The sequence below is a fragment of the Ambystoma mexicanum genome, chromosome 6p (assembly GCF_040938575.1).
Source record: "Ambystoma mexicanum isolate Mex_15411 chromosome 6p, UKY_AmexF1_1, whole genome shotgun sequence".
Taxonomy (NCBI): domain Eukaryota; kingdom Metazoa; phylum Chordata; class Amphibia; order Caudata; family Ambystomatidae; genus Ambystoma; species Ambystoma mexicanum.
In genome coordinates this window covers 1,482,576,575-1,482,593,772 of record NC_090935.1, presented here as the reverse complement: position 1 = coordinate 1,482,593,772, position 17,198 = coordinate 1,482,576,575, and the positions used below count along the sequence as shown (strand labels likewise).

The 17,198-nt window shown below is 38.3% G+C and overlaps 1 protein-coding gene across 1 annotated transcript in view; it reads right to left on the bottom strand.

The window, feature by feature from the left end:
• Positions 1-17,198, bottom strand: part of LOC138511072 (uncharacterized) — a 1,092,277-nt gene that overhangs the window by 705,240 nt on the left and 369,839 nt on the right. The window lies entirely within an intron of this gene.

Sequence of the window (17,198 nt, the reverse complement as noted above, 5' to 3'; positions counted from 1 at the left end):
AGATAGTTTCAATGGAGAAGCTTCAAAAAAAGTTGGGGAAATCAATGTGTTTCAGAGTCTTCCCAGAAAGGCAATAATCCTGGGAGCATGTTACGTATGTAGGTTCTGCACCTAAAGGTGCCTAAAGGTAGCCTCTTTGTCTGTTGCCTTTAAATCTAGATGCACAGGCTAACATGGCAGAGGATAAGCAAAGGGTGAACTCAGGAACACAGAAGTTAGATTTAGCTGCCAGAAAGGCTGGTCCACAATCCTGAGCGCGTTGTGTGAGATATATATCACAGTTGTAGGGGTATACTTATACATGAGCACTTCCATTCAGCACTCCAAACCTGCAATAACATAACACATCACAGAAGCCACTGTGAAGCATCAGGATTCACACTTCAGTTAGGCCACAATACACATACACAGCCATGAAGCAACACAGCTCATTTAGCGTAAATCATTGCAGTTGGGCCTTATATAGCTGGGCAAATACAGCAGGCAGGATTTTTGGGAAAACACACACGGTGCACATTATATATATATATACATATTAGATCATACCATTTTAAGCGGAGGAGTAGTAGCAAGCTGAAAACACAAGTTTATTTCCCAGAGCACAATTCACTTCCACAGTTGCAGCATTACAGAACCTTGGCAGATTAACAAAATGGTCGCAGAGTTAGGGCAGACATAATGCCACAGTGCCTCATACCATAGGAATGCCATTTATTAAATACTCTGTGTTTCAGATTTGATATTCCCTAAGCAATTTTTAATTGAGCTAATATAAGAACAATAGGGATTTGCTAAAAACTCACATGAGAACCTCAGCCTTAGATTAGAATTACTTGACACATACTATTGAATCCAGCCTCTATTCAAATAATTTACAACATTTCTGTATATGCCTAGCAGCACTATGGCTACAAGATACATTATTGTGGACAACAGAGCCTAAGGTCACACACACAGGGCCAATGAGCTCATGCAGAAAGAAGCAATCTTCCCAACCTGTGAGTTTGCAAAGCATACAGATAGAGTTCATGGTGCCACACTGTGCAAGGTTCCCTGAGAATCGGATGTCGATTGTTATATTTTGTTATATGTAATCAAGCTGTTCAATCTAAGTTAAACATTTCACTTCCACTCACCCTGGAACAGCCAATGAGAAGAAAAGGCTGTATTGCTATATGTGTCTACTGCTTTTGTTCATTTTGAGTTCAAGTGAAATCCAGTGACATCTTCATGCATTGAGCTAACTAGCCCACGACATTTTCAGCATAAACCAATGACACTTGTAATCTCATTTGTTACATATGTCTAATGCTTCCTTTCCAATCCAGACTTGTTTGAACTAAAATGATCTTATCAGAGATGAGCTAACATGTACCTCTCGTGATGAATCACATGATTAGAATGGGCCAAATTGAGATGTATAATGAATGTACCCATTTATGTTACTTTGACAATCAGCCAATCAGGCAGATGCATTATTGAAAAATGTTGCTTTGCTTTTTGCTTTCTGTAAAAATTAATATAATCGTGTACTCACACCGTTAGAATTTGAATGTCTTTGGGTGATTCCCTGCTTAAGCAGATTTTGTAATACATCTTTTTGTTTTTTTATTCATCTTGTATCCTGATTGCATTTTTGGATCCTGAGAATGTTTTCACTCGCAAGAAAAAGGGACTTAACCTACACAGTGAAAGTCTATGTTTAATTAATGAGAGTAAGGACCACATTTGAGGCCACCTTGTTGTGCAGATGAAGTTTTTGCAGTGTGGTCTAACAAGAAAAAAGTGAACTACTGTCCGAAGTGAATTCTATTTTTATATTTATTGTTGCACGAGAATTAAGTGTGATAGGATCGATTCACCTTTTTTTGTCTCATTTTGTACTTTCTCGAAATTGGGTATCAAAAGCACTTCAGAGGCTTTAGGTAAATATTATGGGTGATAATTGAATCATATTTTGTGTTCATGCAGATATTTTACAAGATGACATGGAGAGCAATTTAGATAGGCAACTATCCATGGTATAGCTGTACAAACCATTGTATTTATTTATTTGTTTTATTTATTTTTTCATTTATAAAGCGCTCTAAACCTGTAGGCATCAAGGCACTATTTACAAACACTACAGCAGCATACGAAGACAAGTAATGTAGATAATTTGAATGTATACATTTCATTAAGACAAGAGTTTTGCAAGGGTTATATGTTATGTTATTGTTATGTTATTTTGCATTTATATAGCGCCTTATATACCATTGGTACATATGACAGTTCAGTCAGATTGTTCATATCTAGACTATGGACACCTGTTGCGGACTATGCTTTTAAGCTTATGTTATTGTACTACGTTGTTGATGTTGTTGATCGTTGCATGATTATTTCATAGTGTACATTGTACATAGATGTATAATGTACACATCTTTGATGTCCTGGGTGTTAGTCTTAGCAATGCACAGTGGTGCGGGAGTTATGGTTGCTTAGCTTACCATAACTAGCGAATTTCAGGGTTTTTTCAGTTTTACTTGGAACCATAACGCCCCTTTAACAACGTTTTTTACTGAATTTCATAGGTTTTTTAGTAGCGCAACTTAACCATAATGTCCCTTTATCAAAGTTTTTTTTACTGAATATACATGTACATAGTGTGAATTTGATAGATGTTTACTAGGATTCCCTTACTTTATATATATGTAACATAGAATATACTGAATACCCTGCTAGTGATTTTGATGTCCGCGGACTGTGCATATGTCCGCGGATGGATGCGGAGAACATCAACACTACCCAAAAACTCAGGGGGTATCTTAGATTGTTCTTTCATGCCGTATAAACACTGACAAGTTCAAAAAGCAGCACATGAACACATTATATGTAATAATAAATAAGAAGTGGAACCTACATATGTAACACATCAACCATCCATTTAAATAGCATATGTACTAAAATGCAATATGCCAACACAAAAAAGATATGCCTCCAACATAATTACCTCACAGAAACTCCACAGCAAGAAGCAAAAGCAGATCTACACAACAGTAACAACAAAACTTACCAGAAACTAGTAAGTAAACTTCATTTTTCTTATATATTTCTAAACTTTCTGTATTAGGTACACTAAAAGTAATATATTCTTTTTACACAGAAATGTCCAGTACTTTGGAATGGCTTGAAGAAAATGTCCCACGTGTTGAAATGAGTGAAGAAAGTGATACTAATGGTATACACTTCTCTGTATAAGCAAATTAATAATCATTACTTTATGTGCACTTAACACATTTTCTTTTTTTTTAACAGACCATACAAACAGTGAAAATAATATAGCAAAAGAGACATTAGAAAATGCTCTGCAGCGCATGAAACAAAAAATGGATATGCTAATGGAAATTTCAATCTTTTAAAACATTTTGTGGAGGACCACATAAAAGAAAAAATTAAATATCATTCTCCCACATTTACCTGTTCCCCCTCTCCACGTCCCAGTCATCTATCCCCAAACCCTCACTACCAAGAAAAATGTTATGAGACTTCCATCCCACATCCCCTCCCATCCATCCTCTCCAACACCCTAATTCCCCTGTATTTGTGCCAGTTTCTGCTTCCCCCTCTCTTTCATACATTTTATATTTGTATATAATATCAAAATTATTATGTGTGTTTTAATTCAGTCCTCTGTGTCTTTCTTTTTTTTTAAAGGCTGTTGGGGTGTCCGGAATGTATGCAGTTAACCAAAATGGAGGTGTCCTAAGGACACTATACCTGTCCGTACTGTCTGCAATCAAGATGAAACTGTTCTTAGAACACAGTCGGTGTCCGGAATGTCCGCAATTAACCAAAATGGAGGTGTCCTAAGTACACTATACCTGTCCGAACAGTCTGCAATCAAAATGGAACTGTTCTGAGAAAACACTTGGTGTCCGGAATGTCCGCAATTAACCAAAATGGAGGTGTCCTAAGGACACTATACCTGTCCGTACTGTCCACAATCAAAATGGAACTGTTCTTAGAACACACTCGATGTCCGGGATGTCCACAATTAACCAAAATGGAGGTGTCCTAAGGACACTATACCTGTCCATACTGTCTGCAATCAAGATGAAACTGTTCTTAGAAGACAGTCGGTGTCCGGAATGTCCGCAATTAACCAAAATGGAGGTGTCCTAAGTACACTATACCTGTCCGAACTGTCTGTAATAAAAATGGAACTGTTCTAAGAAAACACTTGGTGACCAGAATGTCCGCAATTAACCAAAATGGAGGTGTCCCAAGGACACTATACGTGTCTGTTCTGTCCGCAATCAAAATTGAACTGTTGTTAGAACACACTCGATGTCCGGGATGTCCGCAATTAACCAAAATGGAGGTGTCCTAAGGACACTATACATGTCCGTACTGTCTGCAATCAAAATGGAACTGTTCTTAGAACACACTCGATGTCCGGGATGTCCGCGATTAACCAAAATGGAGGTTTCCTAAGGACACTATACCTGTCCGTACTGTCCGCAATTAAAATGGAACTGTTCTTAGAACATACTCGGTGTCCGGAATGTCCGCAATTAACCAAAATGGAGGTGTTCTAGGGACACTATACCTGTCCGTACTGTCCGCAACAAAATGGAACTGTTCTTAGAACACACTCAATGTCTGGGATGTCCGCAATTAACCAAAATGGAGGTGCCCAAAGGACACTATACCTGTCTGTACCGTCTGCAATCAAAATGGAACTGTTCTTAGAACACACTCGATGTCCGGGATGTCTGCAATTAACCAAAATGGAGGTGTCCTAAGGACACTATACCTGTCTGTACTGTCCGCAATAAAGATGGAACTGTTCTTAGAACACACTCAGTGTCCAGACTATCCACAATTAACCAAAATGGAGGTGTCCTAAGGACACTAAACCTGTCTGTACTGTCCGCAATCAAGATGGAACTGTTCTTAGAACACACTCAGTGTCCAGACTATCCACAATTAACCAAAATGGAGGTGTCCTAAGGACACTATACCTGTCTGTACTGTTCGTAATTAAAATGGGAGTGTCCACACTGTTCGTAGAACATCTACGCACATGTGCACCACACCCATAGGTCCTACGAACATCGCACCTGTCCGTAACTGTCTGCTGCACATGTGTCGCACTTTTAATTAGTTTGAGGACTGGAAGACTGTCCCTAGAACACCCATGTGCATGTGCACAACCGTCCCTGCACATTTGGTGTCCTGCGGACACCCGTCTCATTCACGAACGTGTTCGCAACGTCATCATGTGACTGCACCCACTCGGAGCGTGTGTCCTGATTTGGGAACACTGTCCGGGTCCCCAAACATTTTAAAAGTACTTTTTTGCACAATCCAAAGTATTTTACAGTAAAAGTTCACTATTGCACATTTCCCAGACAATTTCCCTGACGATCTAGATACTTTTTGGAACTTTTTGAGGCTTTTTTGGGTGTTCAAAGTGTCCGCGGACAGCGCGGGTGTTCGCGGAGCGCTCACCAGCTCCCCTATAAAAGGCCACACCCCAGAGCTGATCCTCATTGTGCTTCTGGCTACCTGACAGAGCATTGTGTTTCCAGTACTGCAGATTAACCTGGCAGATTGACCTGTTTTTGCTGCTTTTGCTTCCTGGTTCCTGATGGCATCCCAAATTGCTTCAGTTACTCCTGCATCAGCATCAGCACCCCCACCCCCTCCTCCACCACCACGTCCCAAAGGGCCTAGGCATGAGCATGTAGAGGAGACAGATAAAGAGGATGAAGAGGATGAGGTAGTGGAAGACCCTACTACCAGCACTCGCTGTGAGTCTTGGGTGTGGCGGCTGTTTACCACTCTTGATGGAGTGCCAAAAGCGTGTGCGAATAAGGCCACCTGCAACCAGTGCAAAATGTTGCTGAGTCGAGGGAGGCTTGATTCGTACAGCTTTGGTATGACATCAATGAAGCAATACCTAAGGTCGTTCCACGGTGGGGATATTCGTAAGATTGTACCTTGTGATACATGTAGTAGGTTGAGTTCCTCTAGAACATCCTCCGTTTCCGCTCCTGTCACCACAAGAGACACTCCTGTGGGACAGCGCATCCCTCCAGCTGCCTCACAGCCATTCATGATGCTGTTGACCCTTACCTTTCGAGGTTCACAATATTGTGTATGTACTGCAATGTAGTACTCTGCAGGGGGAGAATCTTCAGAGTGCTTTCGAGACTGCAGTCAAGGAGCACAAGAAGGTCTGCCCACCACCAGAATAAGGCCCACCCTACATCTTCCTCTCAACACCTGCCCTTTCTTACCCCCGTGGTTGGTGTCCCTTCCTTTCCCCTCCTTTCCTTGTGTGTCGTGTTTAATAAAACAAAAAATATCTAAAACAACAAAAACCAAATAATAAAAGGCTCTTTTCAGAGCCGCCTTTCACAGTTTAAAAATAGAAGTGACAAATAAATAGTGCAGGACTTGGGAGTCCGCGGACAGTCTGCGGGGAGTCTGCGGACAGTCCGCGGACAGTCCGCGGACCTTTATTTTTTGGGAGTGCTGCCCTACGAAAACCATTGCACTTTTCTATGGGAGGAAGTGGTGGCTCTGAAAAGAACCTTTTGGTGGCTTTTTTTTGTATTTCAAAAACTTCAAATGATTAACACCTACTGCAAAATTTATTAATGTAATTACAAAAAAGGTTGTAATGCATTTTGTATATTTCGCTGAAAAATCTGATTGCCAGCATAAGTAAAATGCACTCCATCTCTGCTAAAAATGTATGTGCTATGAAACATAATGTTTTCTTTGTGAAAAGAGGATATGCCAACATCTCTTAAAAAGGCACAAACAGCTTTATTGACATTGCGCCATGCTTTCTCCATTTTTGGACCAAATGAAGAAGAACGCAGCCACATTTAACTCTGCGCAATACAAGAAAAAATTACTTGGGAATTTGGAAACATGTCCATGACCTTCCCAAGTCCTTCTTTCATTGCAAATTGCAAAGAAATTCCAGGCACATGTCCTAAACTGTTCCCTTCACAATGAATTATAATTATGTCTGGATGACGCTGTGTCTCCAAAGTAGCACAGAGAGGTACCAAATACAGCCACTTTATTACACGCAGTCCATGCCAGTGCACTTCCACATGAGGGAATCCAAGATGTGCAGCCACTCCACAGTGTTCTGCATGCACCTCCAACCAATGTATCCATGAGTCTCCCAAAATCCAGATAATCTTTTTTCTGAAACACACAGCCATAGCCATCTGTTCTTCTCTCAGGAAAAAGACTTTCTGACAAACTCTCTCCTTACACAACACACCCAGTAAACTTTAATGACCAATGCCTTGTTCTACTCATTCTCATTTGCACGCCTCTCCACCCCAAAATCCCCATATGTAATACGCGCTGTCCACGAACAACCGCCATGTCCGCGGACATATTGAAAAATCAGAGCCTGATGAATTTCAATTGAAATAATGTACCCCATTTCCCCTTTGAGGTTGGCTCTGAAAAGAGACATTTTTTTTGTTTTTTTCTTGCAGATGCTTGAGAGAAACCTGTTATTTTGTATTTAAAAAAAATGTCTTACTTTACTTCTAAAATCTTCACATACGCTTCTCCAACATAAGCAACCCTTATATTCCAAAACAGCATGGCATTTCCCATAAAAGATAAAGAAATGCCATCTTCTTTAAAATAAACAGCATTACTAAATCAATGTTCTCATTATTACAAAAGAACATACCAGCTCCAAGCATGAAAGCAAACATGCCTCGGTTGATTGCACACCTAGCAATGTTTTGATGAGGACAAAAAACAGAACTATTTTCCCATATTGCCCTAGGTACTAAACCAGAAAAAATAACTTTGGCATTTGGAAGGACGTTCATTACTGCTTGAACCAAGTGTTCCAAATCTGCCAACAAAGTAGGGGCACTGACAGAGCCCAAATGCAAAGCACCAGAGTGCAAAATTACCACATGGGGACTGTTCATCCTACCCATATCTTCACAAACTTGTACAATTCCCTGTACATTGCAATCAGGCACAGTGCTCCACACCACCTCCACACCTTTAACATCAACATTGTTTGCCACATTCCTGCATTTAGAATACTGCTCTAAACCATGCACAAACATATCTCCAACCACCAACACCCTGACTTTCTCCACCTCTGCCATATTCACTACACACAGCCTCTTTCAACACAAATCCACAACCTCAACACCTGTTTGGCTAATCCCTACAGTCCCCTTTCCATGCTGGATTTGCTGTAAAACCCCGGATGTGGCACGCCCTGTGTGCATGGAGCATGCAACTCTTAGACAGCCCTTCTACCTTTCCACTTCACTCTCTGTGCCATTCCCTCATTGGTTACAACTAAGCAGTCACACAACCATCCACCAAACACATCCAAGACCTATACATCTAACTTCTTCATCATAGTTCAAAACTTCAAATGTACTGTTGATCACTCTGAGTACAAGTCTCATGTCATTGGAAAACACCTACTACAAAAACTACTGTACAACTCTCCAAGATTTCTACTTGCAGCTGCATGCATATCCACATGCATGAATACAAACTACAGGTATGCATATTTTCTGCACAGTACATGCACAACTCTTATAAATGCATATAAACAGGGTAACTGCCACTTAACCTGTATAACCTATAAAATGAACTTACTGTAATTTTTCCCATCTGCTATAACCAACTGTCACTTCCAAACCTCTCTTTCTAAATTCTCTTTTTAACACACACAGCTATCTAAAAAAGTGTAATTTAATATCAAAAGATGGGAGAAATAACAGTATAATTGTAGAAAAACACTTAGTAGTGTATTATAAAATTACACACAGCCAGGATGAGTTAATGCATCTTTATACACTCACACAGATAGCCACAATCATTAGAAAAGCTCTCAGCTGAAAAAACACCACTGCCTCTGCATCACATCCTTCTGCGATATTACCCACACCTTCATGCATTTCCATACATTATCTGCCATTTACACTATAAAAATAGCAAAATAAGTATATGCTTATTTCTTCTATCTCCTAACATCCAATAACACACCCTTAAGAAACCAAGTGAGTTTCATATATTTATATATATATAAAGGCTGAACATATTCAAATGAAACTTCATGCACACACTGTGTTCAGTTATCAAACAACAATACTACTACAAAAACATAAAAATCAACATCTAAATTAACAACAGTGCTATGAACACACAAAATTACTGATGTCTTTCTTTTACAATTGCAGTGAAGATCACTCTCCTGAAAAGCAGCAGCATCTGAAGTACAAACAACAACTCAGAAGAAACCTGCTCATTCCAAACAATGAAAGTAATCACAATACTACCATAATGTTCTAACTGTAACTCAAACACACTGTGGGGTTGATTCATGAAATTTGTGCACCGAAAAACAGGGATTTGTGCGCCATTCTGCCCACAAATCCCCATTTGTTAAACAGGGATTTGCGGGCAGCATAGCACACAAATCCCAATTTTTTAGCGCACAAATTCCATGATTCTGCCCCTAGAATGTTAGCATTGCAGAACAAAGAACGGTTTTAATTCTATATCATTAGATTTGGTATTAGTGCTTCTCCTCACCACTAGCTTACTTTGTATTGTCATCTGAAGCCAGTATAGTAACACACAAATACAAGAATAGCCTTCCCAACTAGTTGTAGCTGCCCATTGCACAATCACACACCTCCACATATATCCTTACCATCATATTCAGACACTCATGCACACAGCACACATACATTGCAGAACAGCCCAACCCATACCTTTTTTTTTCCAACAGACCCCAAAGAATGCCTACCAAAAAGCAAGTCAGTCGAAAGCAACGCAGAAGTAGAGCAAATCAAAATAAAAGTGTCCAAAATAAGCATCCATCTCTAGCAGAATTTGTAAAAAAAAGTTCAAACAAAACATCTAATACAGTCCTTAAGCGAAACAAAACAAGCTGGCAGTACAGAAACTTTGCCCACTCTTTCAAAATGTAAAATGAAACAGAAGGTGATTAACAAGAATTGAGCTACCACTACTGCCAACACTGCTCCTATAAATCTTGATGTAGTGGCAAGTAACCATACCAAAAAAAGTATTTTACAAAAAATGTTCCGCCATAGAGTCCTTCAGAATCTTATAAAAACAGGAGAGAAATCATGCACTACCCTTAAGACCTACCGTAGAAAACTAATATTAGAAGCTTGCATAGACAGTGCAATCCTTCTCAAAAGGAAGTTATTTATTTTAGTGTTAAAAAGAATGAAACCACTAACAAAACGAACTACTAAACTACAAAAAAGAGTTCTCATAAACGGAATGTCAACAAAAATAACTTCTTAAATATATGTGGAGGAGAATGGAGTCACACCACGAGCACATAACCATATTTCAATGAATAAGCATACAAGCAAAAGCAAACAAACACAATTGCCATATATAGCAGTGGATGAGGGTATGAAAAACCTAATTATACCATAATGGAACAAGAAATGCTGCTTACAAAAATATCCCCAGAAAACTCAGTATCACCTCTCCATCCGACTGAACCAAAACTTCCAGTGTACAAATGGCTGTGCACGTCAATGTGTAACATTGACAAAAAATCTTTCAAATCTTTACGCCAGTTCCTCAATCAGTATGTGAAAGACAAAGACAAATTCAAAATGAAACTCCTACAAAATATGGATACCTGTCCAGTGCGCAAATGCACAGGACTACAAGGACATTCATTAGCCTGCATTTCAGGACCTATTTGCAAAAGCACCTTCCATCATATCAAAATGATATCAACACATCATTCAACTATACGAAATCTAGTCCATGAAATTTACTATGCTAAAAGTCCTGCATTAGCATTAGGCAATTTAAATAACAATCTTCTACATGGTACAGCCAAAGACCTACTCGAAGGAATAGAGCATATCCAGAGAAAAGATTTTGGAAGTGAAAGCCACTTACAAAATGCCATAGCTTTACAAGAGACTAGGAACAATTAGACAAATGGCAATCTTCTAATACACACATACAAAAAAGAAATACTAACATTTCAAGGTACATCCGCTGAAGAACCAAACCATGTGTGTGTGTTGCCGCAGAACTTTTTATAACAGTAGCACACAAACTGTAGACATAACTTACAAAATAGAAGACAATGAAGATTCAAAATGGTTTGAATTAGCTCTCTACCTTATAGCAGAAAACAAATACGAAATAACTGACCCCTTCATACTTTGCAGTTACTGCAATGCAAAACTTGACAACAACCAAACTCCTTCACGTGCTATCACAAATAACTTGGAATTATTCCCACTACCAAAACCCCTGCAACAACTCAATTTATATGAGAGCATCATAATTCAAACAGTGCACCCATTTCAAGCAATAATACGCCTTCAACCTAAAACCGCAAAATTACCTCCCTCTGAATTAGTGAAAGGCATGTGGCAAAGTAGTTTATTTACCATTAGATCTGAAAGAAAATGTAAACACTCTGGGAGCGCAACGTCCAATAGATCAATCTTTAATTGTCTTAGTAAATGGTGTACCTACAAAAGACAAAAAATTTGGCAACAACTCGTGGACTTACATAAAGTTAGAGAAGCCTTGCGATATCTAAAATACAATATTGAATACTACAAAGACATTAATATTGAAGAAAACCTGAAGGAAACCACTGAAATAATTCAAGAGTCACAAGAAACCGGTCAATTTCAACTTCTAGATCCTGCTACAGTATCCAATATTTTGGACCATTATACAATTCATCCATTACACTCTAAAGACACCATAGATGATGCACTGGAAACATACCAAATGCGATAAACCAAAGGATCACCAATCAGCATATAGGAAAAAAAGTATATAAGCATGTGCCTTTCCTCTACTCTTTCCTACTGGGAAAGGAGGAAGGTACGATGATAGACCCACTCAGATAACAGCATCAGAATACTGCTCGTTACGAATGTATTCTGAAGATCCCAGATTTAGACAAAATGTGGAATACATATTCCACCTACTCTTTGAAAGTGAACTAGCAACTCAATGCTACGGAGTTGCACACACATTGAAATCAGGTACCCATTTTCACAATATGTCAGTTTATGTAATTACTACAAAAAGTGCAAGAAAAAGATGAGGTTCTACAATCAAGCATTACAAATCTGTTAGCAAACATGCGTGGTACAAAAGAATACTGGTTCCTGTGTCAAGGAGATGTACTTTGTATGATAAGAAACCTTGGCCCACCCACTTGGTTTGTTACATTAAGTTGTGCAGAATATGCATGGGAAGATTTAAATGATTTCCTACGCATATCAAACAAAAACAAAACAAACATAGATATACTAACACCTGGAGAACTCTGCTCTCTAGATCCTCTTAATGTTTCAAGATATTTGCATCATCACTTCATTGCTATGCTACACTTTATTTGTAATAAAACTGTTCCTCCCCTCTGAGAAGTGCAACACTTCTTTTGGAGAAAAGAATACCAAGCCAGAGGAGCACTACATATCCACATGCTTTTATGGATTAAATATGCTTGTAAATTTGGTCAAGACAGTGATGCCACTGTTTTACAGTTTATCAAAAGATATGTCACTTATGAAATTCCTTCACAAATAACAAATAGTGACCTTAATGCACACATTTTACAATTTCAAAGACACAAATATGGGAAATATTGTCATTGCAAATACAAAAACAAAGGGAAATACTACACAAAATGCTGCTTTGGTTTGCCTAGACCAGTTACAGCAACAGGTCAAGTAAACAACTTCATGTCTTCAGTTAGACACAGTGTTAAAGGTAAATCACCTAAGAACACATATTACATAAAAAGAACAGAAGAAGAAAAATATGTCAATGATTACAATGCAATCATTGCCCTCTTATGGAATGCAAACATAGATGTGCAGTACATTGCAGACAATTCCACTGCAGTTGCACGATATGTTACAGCCTACTTAACCAAAGCAGAAAAAACAGAGCTTCAAGACCTCTGGGATGACCTATCATCGGACTAAACACTGTCTCAGAAATTGTACAACTTAGGCATTCTCCTAGAGAATGTGGCTGCTATGAAGCTGCAGACAGTTTAACCGGTACTGCTTTGTATGGAAAATCTGAAAATATAGTATGGCTAAGTCTTGGTCCTGCTAAATCTAGAAAAAGAGTTCTCAAATCATACGAGGACATAGAAACAATAGCCAAAAATGATCCCAACAGCCAAGAGATTTTGAAAAACAATTCACTAGACACATACTACCCAAACAGGAGTACCACTTTGGAAACCATGTGTCTATACCACATAGGCCAAAACTTCACATACAAAAATCATATAAAACCAAATGAAAACAAAGGTAGATACAGAGTGACAAATTGTGAAGGCAGCTTAGCGAAACTTACCAAACAAAGCTTAATTAATCATATCAAATTGTCATTAAAAACTCCTCAACATAAAGAACTTTATTACATGTCCCTGCTACAATTATTTAAACCATGAAGAAGAAGAGTTACTAAATATCTATGACTCCTATGAAGACGCCTTCAAAGCAAATAAAAGCACTATAACATATGTAAACTTTACACAATACAAAACAATGTTGCACAAAGAACAGCAACACAAAGAAGAACTCCAGGTCCAACTAGATAAGGACACTCCTGACAGTAGTCAACCTTCTTTAACAGGATGCCAAGAACCACTGGGACAGCCACTAATAGCAAATGAGGCAGAATTAGCTATGACAGAAGTAGAAAACAGCATTTGGGTCATTACGAGTATGGAGGTAGCCATGGTGCTATTTGTGCCATGGCTACCCCCATACCGCACACCATAGGGCTCAATGGGAATGGTGAGGGAGCTAACAACGGGCCTGTTAATAATGGGCCCGTTGTTAGCTCCTTGGTCCTTTAGCGGCTCCCACTAAGGGTGCCTGGTAAAACCAGCTGCCCTTAGCGGGACCCGCTAAAGGACCTCGTAATGCAACGGTAAGGGGTTAACGGCGCCGTTAACCCCTTACCGGCGCCGTTAACCCCTTACCTTACCGCCAACCTTGGAGTAAGGCCCCACGTCTCACTATGAAGAAGATACAAAAGACTTCACTGTACTGATATCAAAACTGAATAATGAGCAGCGTAGCATTTTTCAAGAATTAAAAAAAGAAACTGAACATGGTATACAACTTGAAAATAAAAAGTGTACCTGCCAAAAATACAAACCTATACTGCTATACGTCAGTGGTCAACCTGGTTCAGGAAAAACATTCTTAATCAAAATCATCAGCAGGTTCCTTCAACAATTGACAAACAACAAACTGTCAGCTGTTGTAACTTCCCCCACAGGCTTAGCTGCCTACAACATAGGCGGTGTCACTTTACACCGATTACAACTCCTTCCAGTAGAACACCAAAAGAAATTAGATTATTACAAACTGTCTACAGAAGCTGCAATGGAACTATGCAGAGTTTTGAAACAAATGAAAATGCTACTAATAGATGAAGTGAGCATGGTCTCCAACCTACTGTTGGCTTTGATTCACCTCAGATTACAAGAAGTACTCAAAACAGACTACGAAAACCTTTTTGGAGGAAAACACATTATTGTTTTCGGAGATCTTCTTCAATTGACACCAGTGAAAGGTGAACCTATTTTTAAAACCTTAGGACACAAACTCTGCTGTAAAACTGTTGGCAGCATAGGAAATGTCAACCTTTGGCAACATTTCCAATACAGAGAATTAACAGAAAACATGTGCCAGTCTGCAGATGTCACATACGCCAACATTTTAAAAAGTATTATAGTTGGTGTACTATCTCAAGAAGCACAATCAATATTAAAAACCCGACACATCCATGCACTCTATTGCCATAACTCATGTGCTATGGATGTCATGGCAAAATTAGCACACAAAAATGTCAATTGTATGTCCTTGATGCCAACTCTTGCAAGCTGTTCAAAATTCAATCAAACAATGCTAAAAAAAGAAATGCAACCAATAATGGAAATTTGCTCCACAGACAAACTGGACGTACATGGTATGACACTACCCATGTGTCAACAAGCCACAACAAGACTAATTACCTTAGAAAACTCTATCTCCAACACAGCTGGTTTCGAAAAAATATTAAAATTATCTTTAAACTTTAGAATAATGCTTAAACGTAACCTTGACATGGAGCAAGGACTAGTTAATGGAGCACTTGGTACAGTTGTTGGCTTTCAAACATACCCACGTGACAACATTCAGTTTGTCAATATTCTCTTTGACAAACTATCAGAAGTTAAAAGGATAGGACGCTCAACAGCCTGATCCTTCTTTTCAAAGACATGTATGTATGCAGAGAACAATTTTCTCTAACTCTAGCATACGCAGACACCATTCAAAAATCACAAGGTCTTACTCTAGATAAAGCATTAATAGATATTGGTAGCACAGTCTTTAAAGAAGGCATGAGCTATGTAGCACTATCACGCTTACGTACACTTGACGGGCTATTTCTAATCACCTTTGATGCAAGTAAAGTAAATGCTGATATTCCTTGCATTCTTGAATACAATAGACTACGTTCACTGTACACCCCCCATCTAAAAATCTATCCTGTTCCACAAAAAGCAAACGTTGTAAAATAAAACTACTTCAAACAGAAACCAAACAGGATCTCACTGCAAATCCTCCAAAGAGAGTAAATACTGATAGCTAATACGTCATCAATTACTACAACCAAAGAAGAATCTACTGCTCAAATTAACTCAGGTACTTCTTCAAAGAAGCAGCACACACTCCGAAAAAATGACTTAGACACAGAACTATCAGGTCCATTCAAATTTTCAAATATAACTGGTGTAAATTGCTACACAAATGTAGCAATAAATATTCTATTCCAATTGCCACAAATTGTTGACAACATTTACTTACACAAAACAGACCAATTGTGTTTGCAAATGTTAGTCCTTCATAGAAATGCAACCAAGAATCCTGACAACACCTACAGTGTTCATGGAATAAGACAAGAATTGGACTACTGTGCTTGAATCGTCAAATTCACTATAAACTCACAAGCAGATCCACAACAATGTCTAATGTACTTAATACAAGCACTGGAAAACAAGAACATACCTATAAATGAAATCTTTCAGATTTCATACATGTGGAAACATACATGCACTCTCTGCAACCATGTGACACAGGAACAAATCCCTAATGAATGCTTTGTGTATGTATCAATACCTAACTGTGAATCCATTCCATTTCAGCAACTTGTACAAAATGCAAACCATGGCAGATTATGTACTACCTGCAATTCAGATAATCGCTCCACCTTACAAATACAATCACATAGTAAATACATAATATTAATGCTTTTACGTTACAATGCAGATGCTACCAAAAACAACTTCAGGCTGACTGTATTCACACACTCTAAAGCAGAGATTACCAGCAAATCTTATAAACGCTTATTTAATATTCTTAAAACCAAAATGTAATAACTAATCTGTGCATAAACATTAACAAAACTTCAATTAGAAAACTATAAACAGTTAGAATACGCCCCAAGATTCTGCAACAACCAAACAGATAAATCAATACCACTAAAATATAAGAAGAAATAAACAGTTAGAATACGCCAACAACCCAACAGATAGATGAGTAACTTGAAAATATAAATAAAAAACTATAACCAGTTAGAATACTCCAACAGGTATCTAACTGCCCCAAAAAATCGACAACAAGCCAACAGATAGAACATAAGCCAGAAACAACAAATAAACACTGAAAACAAAGAAAGAAATACATTGTAACATAACAAAAAAGTATTTTTTTAAATCCAGCATGGATTTTTTTTCTCACTGACCCACTGATTTAATAAACAAACACAGAAACTGAACAAATTGCACAGTACACTGGTTTGTAAACTACTAAATCTGAGGGTCGAAATAATGCAGAAATGTCTATTATGTCTATTATGCAATGCAATAACTCATTATGAACTACCTACACTAGCATGATCTTTTCTTCTATCACAGAAATTGAAAAAGAATATCTGCTCCAGTTACCGAAGTCATGAAAATAATATATCCAATCACAAAAAATCAAACAGTAAGTATATAATAATTCTACTCACAAATACTGCTCCACAACACAACCATTGAAGCAAACATCTAACCATACACCACAATCCAAAATGCTTAC